The sequence below is a fragment of the Ambystoma mexicanum genome, chromosome 6p (genome assembly GCF_040938575.1).
Source record: "Ambystoma mexicanum isolate Mex_15411 chromosome 6p, UKY_AmexF1_1, whole genome shotgun sequence".
Taxonomy (NCBI): Eukaryota; Metazoa; Chordata; class Amphibia; order Caudata; family Ambystomatidae; genus Ambystoma; species Ambystoma mexicanum.
This window is the reverse complement of record NC_090935.1, coordinates 147265338-147273488: the sequence shown is the minus strand read 5'-3', so window position 1 is coordinate 147273488 and position 8151 is coordinate 147265338. Positions and strand designations below refer to the sequence as shown.

At 50.5% G+C, this 8151-nt stretch overlaps 1 long non-coding RNA gene across 1 annotated transcript in view; it reads left to right on the top strand.

The window, feature by feature from the left end:
* Positions 1-850: 850 nt before the first annotated feature.
* Positions 851-8151, top strand: part of LOC138511284 (uncharacterized) — a 122747-nt gene continuing 115446 nt past the window's right edge. The window contains exon 1 of the long non-coding RNA XR_011280599.1: positions 851-2538. This is a non-coding gene — a long non-coding RNA (uncharacterized lncRNA). The remainder of the gene's footprint in view (positions 2539-8151) is intronic.

The following is an 8151-nucleotide window of genomic DNA, read 5'->3' as shown; positions in this document are numbered from 1 at the left end:
GGACTGGGACAGGGGGACAAAGTGGTAATGCGACGATCACTTATCAGTCATGATTATTATAATGAGTCCTACTCGGGCTTGCTCCCGTCCTCCTTCCCTGCCTGCTGTCTTGCACCATGGTTTTGCTGCTTGTTTCGTAGAAACAGGACAGTGGGTGGGAGGTCAGGCAGTGCTTTAAGTGGGGTGGTAAATTGAGGGGGGCTCTCGTTAGGGGGTTGTGGCCTAAGCTTAGGCCACACACCCCAAAAAGTTCCTCCGACAAGAGCCCCCCACATATCTGGCATTCAAGAAGCCACGGTTAAATAAATGGCTGCAAGGGTCACTGAGCCTCCCAGGCAACCCTTTAACCACAGGGCTCCTTCAATGCAATGGGCTGCCGGCTGTGTGATATCTCTTTATTCCGAAACAGGAGGAGAGCTGGGTTGACCAGCCTCTCCTTTTGTTTCTGGGTTAAGAGCTAACACACAGCGGAAGCCCTTTAACCAAGCACGGTTAATAGGCTTCCTGGTGCATGTTAACTCTTTACACAAAAACAAAAGGAGAGGCTAGCCAACACAGTCCTCCTGTTTCTGAATAAAGAGGAATCACGCAGCAGCAAACCCAAGTGCTGCTCGATTACACGGCTGACTTGAGGTGTCCCCCCTAAACCCACTGCTCCCCCAATAAGCATCGTATGTTTTACAATCATGGCAAAGCGGTCCCCTTGACCCGACCCGACTGCCATCAGTAACTATGCGAATCGGTCTCCCATGCTGCTGGCTGGATGCTGGCTGAGCAGCAGCAGCAGCCGGAGACAGAGCAGCGGGAGCCTCGCGCATTTCGCGCATCTCGCGCGCAGCGGGCGCCCAAGCGTGGCTTCTTCCTTTTCAGCGTGGACTGGAAAACAAAGCAGGCGCTGAGTGACAGGTGACCTGTCCTGGGGCAGCCAATCGGGACAGGCGCAGGGCGTGGCTCCCTCACTCCCCTCCCTGCCCTTCAAGGGCAGAGGATGTTTCTGCATTCTGCCTGTGTGTGTGCGCGCGCGCGCGCGCGAGCTCTGCAAGCTCTGGACTGTCTGCTGGCCCGAGACCACCGGCTGCGTCTGCATCTTTCAGCAAAAGGAGGGGCAGCAGAGGTCACGCGCAGCTCCTTTTTTAACCCCAGGAGGGAGAGGGTTATTTAAGAATCGGTGCGTGGGAGACCTTATATAACTTTAGCGACCGGAGAGATTCGTGTTGTTACAACCTGCAGTACACTTAACTCTAGGTCTGGAAAAAAAACACAAAGAAAACATCTGTGTGTGGTTTAGTTTCGCATTGTTCCGTCTTTTCGTGGTGGCCGCTGGACCAGAAGATGGGGAGGCCTCAAACATACTCCTGCTGAGCCCCTGTACCACCCCACCGCAGATGCCACATGCGCCCGACTGCGGGAGTAGAGGCAGCAGCGGCAGGGGGTGGGGCGTGTGTGACGGTGTGTTGCTGGAGCACCTTGCACTGGAGAACAACACAAGCTACAGCGCACTGGCGTGTGGAGGTGACACTGGATACATCCCGGGCTGGCATTAAATATTCAATTCCCATGTCATGATGCCACAGTTGAAGCCAGGCCTCTCGCCAATTCTTGAAAGAAGAAACAAAGTTATCTTTTCGCAAATACGATGGTGAACCACGCTTCATCGGACAAATGCCAGCGCTTACATGCCAAGCTTTCAAGCGCTATACAACGTCTCATTTGAGTTCAGCTTGAAAGGTTGTTAGAGGTTGGGCTTGGTGTCTGTTGGATTGCTAGCTAGCACGAAATGCAATTACTTGCGAGGCACAAGGTCGCCCCGAAGAACGGCCTCCAGCGGCAACAGCGCAGCTCTGCCGGTTGATGTGCGATCAGGAGGCGCCCTTGTGATCTTGTGCAGAAGCGCAGTTTGATGGCGGCGCAGTGAGGGCACGGCCAGACGGAGGGGTGCCCTCTCTCAGCTGGGGAATGCCCAGTAGGTGGCGAAGCTCCAGGTGGCGCAGCTGGGGACAGAGGCTAGTGACACGAAGGACAACGAAGGCTTCCCAAATTGAAACCCCCCATGGATCTACTTCATTTTAAAATTGTAAAGTGGCAGAAGCTGGGATTAGTCACCACATCGCTTGCTCTAGTAGAGCCGACCATTTCACCACCGGGCCGACCTCATCTGAAGGAGAGGTGGTGATGGGTGAGGGGCACAGCCGGTCCCCCGTGTCAGGGGCGTGTCCTCTGACCCAGGGAGCCTGGGAAAACCCGCATCCCGCCCAAGCACCGCTGCGCTCAGGCTCAGTCCGTCCTGGCTCCGGTGCCTTTCTCTGCTTCCAAAACAAGTTTCTCTGCGAGAGCCGCTGCGCGGAGCCTGGGACGCGGCCGCTTCGCACTGCCCATCTGCGCGGGATGTGTTCCAGGATTCTGGCTGCTAGTGCAACATACAACTCTTTCAGCTGCTTTGCGATCCAGCTGAACCCCAGGAATTGAGAGGGGACGTTGTGGCATGGGGACTTCTCGCCGCCAAAGTCATGGATATGTCACCATTGCGTGTTTGGAAAGGTAAGCATTCATGGGAGCGACACCTGCACGTGATGCTTTGCAACACACGCAACGTGTGTTCCTCTACACATGGGATCGGTGGGTGCATGCTGGGTGCACTTAGTGTAAACACCCAGGCATGCTCACATTGTGATTATCGTCTGTCTGTATTATGCTCGGGAGTGTATACGGTTTATTTTTTAATCACGAATACACCTAGAACCTGATTCGCATGAGCGCTATCCAATGGTGTTGCGCCATTATAAAATGCTTCTCTGAATCAGACCCTTAATAACAAAACATTTATTATGATTAAGATTGGGGCGGTTTCTAAGAAAGCAATCACAACTCTGCTGTTTGTGTAATGACAACCTTGCTAAGCACTGGGTTATGCACCTATATATGTATGTTCTTATCTGTAAGGTGTATGCTCTATGTAACCTAGCCTTCCTTTTCACGTAACTAAGACATTTTCTTGAAACAGCGCCTCGATGCCTCCGGGCTCCAGGCGCTTTACAAATGCAACAAAAAAAAAACCTCTGCCTATCTTAGCAGATCAGGGGTCCAGGGGCACAAGAAAATACGCTGAATGCAGAATCACACAGTGTGCTCGGCTCGAGTTTGTGAGTTCCACATTCATTGTCTAGCAGATGGAGGCACCTGGTAGCACTAGACTCTCACTTGGACTGGCAGATCCCTGTTCCCCCCCCCTTCCTCCAGCGGAGGCACAACACCTGTTCCTTCCAGACCCGGACTGGCCTATGGGGCAACAGGACCTGGAGGGCCAGCTTGCCAGGACTGTATGGTTCGATTTTGTGACCCAACGTGGGGCACTTCTGCCACTTATTGACCTGTGTAGCTGGTAGTTCTGAGGAACGTCACCGGCCCAAGGAGGCTAAAGCAGGTTTGCGTTGTTCCCCGCCGCCATTTCTGAAGAGAGATTTGCTGACTTACACTTCCCGTGCGCAGTTCGGTTCCACGTGACGCTGTTACTGCTTACAAGTGCTGGGGGTAAGAGGGCGTAACCCCCGCCCCCCACATTCAGAATATTCCCCAGCATATAGACCAAAGTTCCAGGGTCCATTTAGGGTCCAGCAATGATTGGACTGGGCATAGACTGACAGGGCTTGGGAACAGCTTGGCTATGATTTCAAAAGGAGAGCTCAAGCACTTATTACCAGAGCCGCAGTGTTTACAATGAGAGTGCCTGCACTTCTCAGTGGACAGACTTGCCATGATTTCAATGGCAGAGTGTCGGCACTTCTCAGTGGACAGACTTGCAATGATTTCAATGGCAGAGTGTCGGCACTTCTTAGCAGGGGCACGGCACCTTGAATGAGGAAGTACCCGCACTTTGCATCCGTTTTTTTTCAGTACAATGTGATAGTACAGGCCCTTCTCAACAGGGGTTTAACCATTTCCATCAGATATGATATGGCATTTATAACGCGCCTATACACACGTGTTTCAAGACGCGACGAGGCACGCGAGGGGGGTAGAGGGGAGTAGAGGGGGGGCGGAGACAAACGATCTTACTAGGCCAGGTGACATTGAGATCGCGCAAGTGCATGGGAAGGGGGAGGGGAAAAGTGCGGGGAGAGGAAGGGCAAGTGCCATACACAGGATAACAAGTAGTGCGGCCAACAGCTGGCAAATGCAGGGTTAAGCGCAGACACCAGGTGTCAATAAGTGCAGGTAAGGGGACTGTAGGGTTGCAAATACTGTCCCAAGTTCAGGGTTTCCAGGAGGCAGTGTAGGTGTGCATCTGGGCAGGAAGGGGACCTGGGCCCGAGATCAGAGGGTAGCCAGGTGACCAGTGCAGTATCAGACAGGAGATCAGCAGAGGGGAAGATTAAGAGATCCGGGGAGAAGGCAGAAGCAACAAGGAAGGTCTTGAGATGCTTCCGGAATCAGAGATGGTTCTGCTCAATTTTTAGAGTGGCCGGGAGGCTGTTCCAGAGGGAGACCCCAGCCGAAGAAAGAGATCTACCACCAACTCGTTGCTTGCAGAAGCGACCGACCCTGAGGGAGTTGGAGGTGGAGGAGCGAAGAGCTCGAGTAGGAAGATATTTCCGAAGAGAGTTGGAGGTATTGAGGACCCAGGCCCCAGAAGGCCTTATGGACAATGCAGAGGGTCTTGAAATTGATCCTTGCAGCCACTGGGACTGTGTAGGTGTTTCTCTGAGGGTAGTTGCAACACTTTACATGGAAGAGGGCCAGCACTTCTCAGCAGTGGTGTGATACTTTTGTGGATATGTACCTGCATTTTGCACAAGAGGTGCAGTACCTTCAGTGGACTTGGGGCATCATTTTACAGCAAAGGTGAAGGGACTGTACTTTTAGTGGGATTGTAGTAGCACTTAACATACCGAGTAGGGGTGAAACAGCTTTACTGGCAGAGTACCAGCCCCTCTCTGCGGGGCTGCAATGCTGTCAATGAGGTAAGAGAGGCACTTCTCAGTAGGAAGCAGGCCCTCTTGCTTAGGGAGTACCCAGTGGCGTGAAGGACGCCCCTGGACCGCACCCCACTATACATGGCATCTACTTGGCCCCGGAACCTGTGGATATTTCTAGGTTGTGGAAATATTGCAGGATTATATCGTGTTTTTTTGGCGAGGGTGACGATGGCACTTTGTGTTACACCAGCACCTGCACTTCTGTCTTTGATGACTTCCAGGCTGCACAACGAGTGAGCAAATAGAAATCAGCAGCTCAGAGCCGTCTCCCTGCCCCAAAGGTGCCCTAGCCTCTACTGGCAAACATTGCATTGCATCTTGGGAGACTTAAGGGGGGCTGGGCTGGGGATAGTGTGGGGGCTTTGTCTGCGTGGTGTCTTGCGTCCCACTGTGTATCCGGGAACTGGTGTACGTGATAAACGGCCCTTGTTTACCAATCCCATCACTCATATTCTGGCTGAATCTTTCCAAACACCAGTGGCGGAATGGCGGTGTTAACCCCCATTCTTGGCAGCCAAGGGCTCCATTGACTTTAATCTTTCCCTTTCTTCTCACATCTCTAGCACCACTCGGACCTGCCATTTTCAGCTTTTCAATATCCTTAAAAGTCGCCCTTTATTGACATTGCACGCTGCTAAGCTCCTTATCACTTCTCTGGTTCTTTCTAGACTTGATCACTGCTCTGCCCTTCTGATCGGTCTCCCGACCTATCGTCCTGCTCTCTTGCGCTCCATCCATAACTTTATTCGCACTCTTCCATCTTCCAACTCGAGCTTCCATTTCTAATGCTCCATTGCTTGGTTGTCCTTCCTATCTCGTCTCTTGTTCCACTTCCTGTGCATTGTTTTTAAATGTGCGCACCGTCTGGCTCCTCTCTCTGTCCTCCTTAGTTTCGTTCTATACTCCTGCCAGCTCGTTCCATTCCCAATCGCTTTTCCTCTAATCTGCTCCCAATACTCCTTGTGCGGCCTCTCGATTTCAATCCTTCTCCATACTTGCTCATACATTTTGGAATACATCACCCCTTTCCAGTGGTGCTGCTAGGTCTGGAAAAGATCCAGGGCTACACTAATGTCGGGGCTTGTCGGGACGTTGGGCTAGCTTGACTTTTGGTTGTAGCCCCTGAACTTCGTTCTGGGGCTAGAACCAAAATACCCGTGGCTATAGCCTCCCTCCCATCATCCCCTAGGACCTCAAAGCCCATCTGTTGGCTTCTACTGAAACTGACATTGCAACCCTACTTCTGTATCTGTTGCACCGTTGTTTATTTCTGTTTAGACTTTGGTGACACGAAAGTGCTATATAAAATCAGTACATGAAATGCCCACGCTTTGGGACATTTGGGACTAACCAATGTGAGACATATGGTGGACTGTTTTATTTGATAAAAGGTTTTGATAAAAGTTTGTAATAAACTATGAAATCAATATAAAAAAAAGTCATCAAAAAATAAAATTACAAATGACCACGCTTTGGTGTCTCGTGGCTAGGCTTTCTCCGCAGTTTGGGAGGATGGATACCAGTGCTAACATTCGATGAGTGGCCCAGCAGAAGAGGCCCAGTGATGCTCATCAGACCCTGTGGTTGGGATCATATTTAGGTGTCTAGATATGTCATGCCGCTACAGTAGCAACGAGTTACCAGTGAAGCCTTTGAAGTGTTTCCAGGAGTCACAATGTCTGGTGTAGTGCTCTATGGTGCCTCCAGTTGCAGGGCGGCAATGAGCTGGGCCTCAGGGATGCAGCATAAGATGGGAAAAGCACCCTCAGTGATGTTGATGTGAATGTTCTGAGCAGCTTCTTGCACAGCCAGATCACATACATGATGTTGGACAGTGCTCTGGGTTTTACTGTGTCTTCGTCTCTGGTCAGTATCTATTTAAGCACGCTAAGAAACCATGCAGGTGGCAGCAGTGCGTGGTATAAGAATCTTCGACATAACATCTCGGGCACAGAGTCTCTTGCAACTTGGCTGGTGCAGCTGTTTGTAAGGTCACTTAAAGGACGTCTGCAGATGCTGGTAGAGATTACAGCCTGAAAGGAACATTGGGGGAAAAACACAGGCCTGGCAGATTCTCCTTAGGATTCGTCTTTGGGGTGCCTTCTTCAGTCCTTCAGGGCTCCTTCCTAGGTTTGACAACATATGTATGCAGGCTCTTTGGTTGAACAGGAATTTCACTGCTGGAGCTACAGTCCGCTCCCAGTCCCGGATGTGAACCCATTCAATCCTTTGGCAGTCACCTAATCACTGGAGGCTGCCACAATCACACCTTCCCGGGCTTTTACTGCAAGTGTGGATTCCAGGTCGCATTGAGACACCAATTCAACATCCGACTATACATGGTCTTGACACCTGTAGCCCTCGCTTTCCAAAGCAGGCAAATTCCATGACCAGGTTTAACAAAATCCTTAGCCCACTCACCCTCTCACAGAACATATTGTTGGACTGGGACTGGATTGGTACAAGGGTACATGTTACTCTCCAGGTCACTCGACTCTCATTGTTTACAAAATGCTGCCACCAACCTTTGAAATCTACGCCACCAGCTGCAGCAGGAGACTCACACAAGAACACAAAGATTTTTAAACATTGAAAACAAAAACGGCCTGCACATGTGTGTGCAAATAAAAACGGTTTGAAAAAGTAAAAGTGAAAAAATATCACTGCTCACAGAAAAATGTCAGGAAAACAAAACATGATGTGTGGGTTGACAAAGAGTAATGCATATTATGCTTAACCCACGAAATTCCAGTGACATTTGAAGAGCCACTTTGTCTTCATGAAAAAAATGTCAGCTCAAGGCAGACCCTTTTGCTGGCTGCGGGCAAAACTTCACAAGGAAAACTCCCACTCCCAGCCTGGACGTCACATCTCCCATCTAATGACCAACCACAATAAAAATGTCCTGTTAGAGGCTTCAAATTTCATTTTTCTCCAGACCTCCTGGCTCTGAAAGCAAAACCTACCCTTGGCTTTAGCATGACTAATATGTGTGAAAATGGGGGCACCCACTTCAAAGAGCAAGCTTCCAACACAAAGGAGATTGATAAAAAAAAACCTCTGAGCACAGGTTGACCCAGTGAAAATAAATGGGCAGGAGCAGGACCATTTGTCCCACATGAAGACTCACAATTTATTTGAAAGGACTATTATCGTTTTGGCCTTTTTCTCAGTCCTC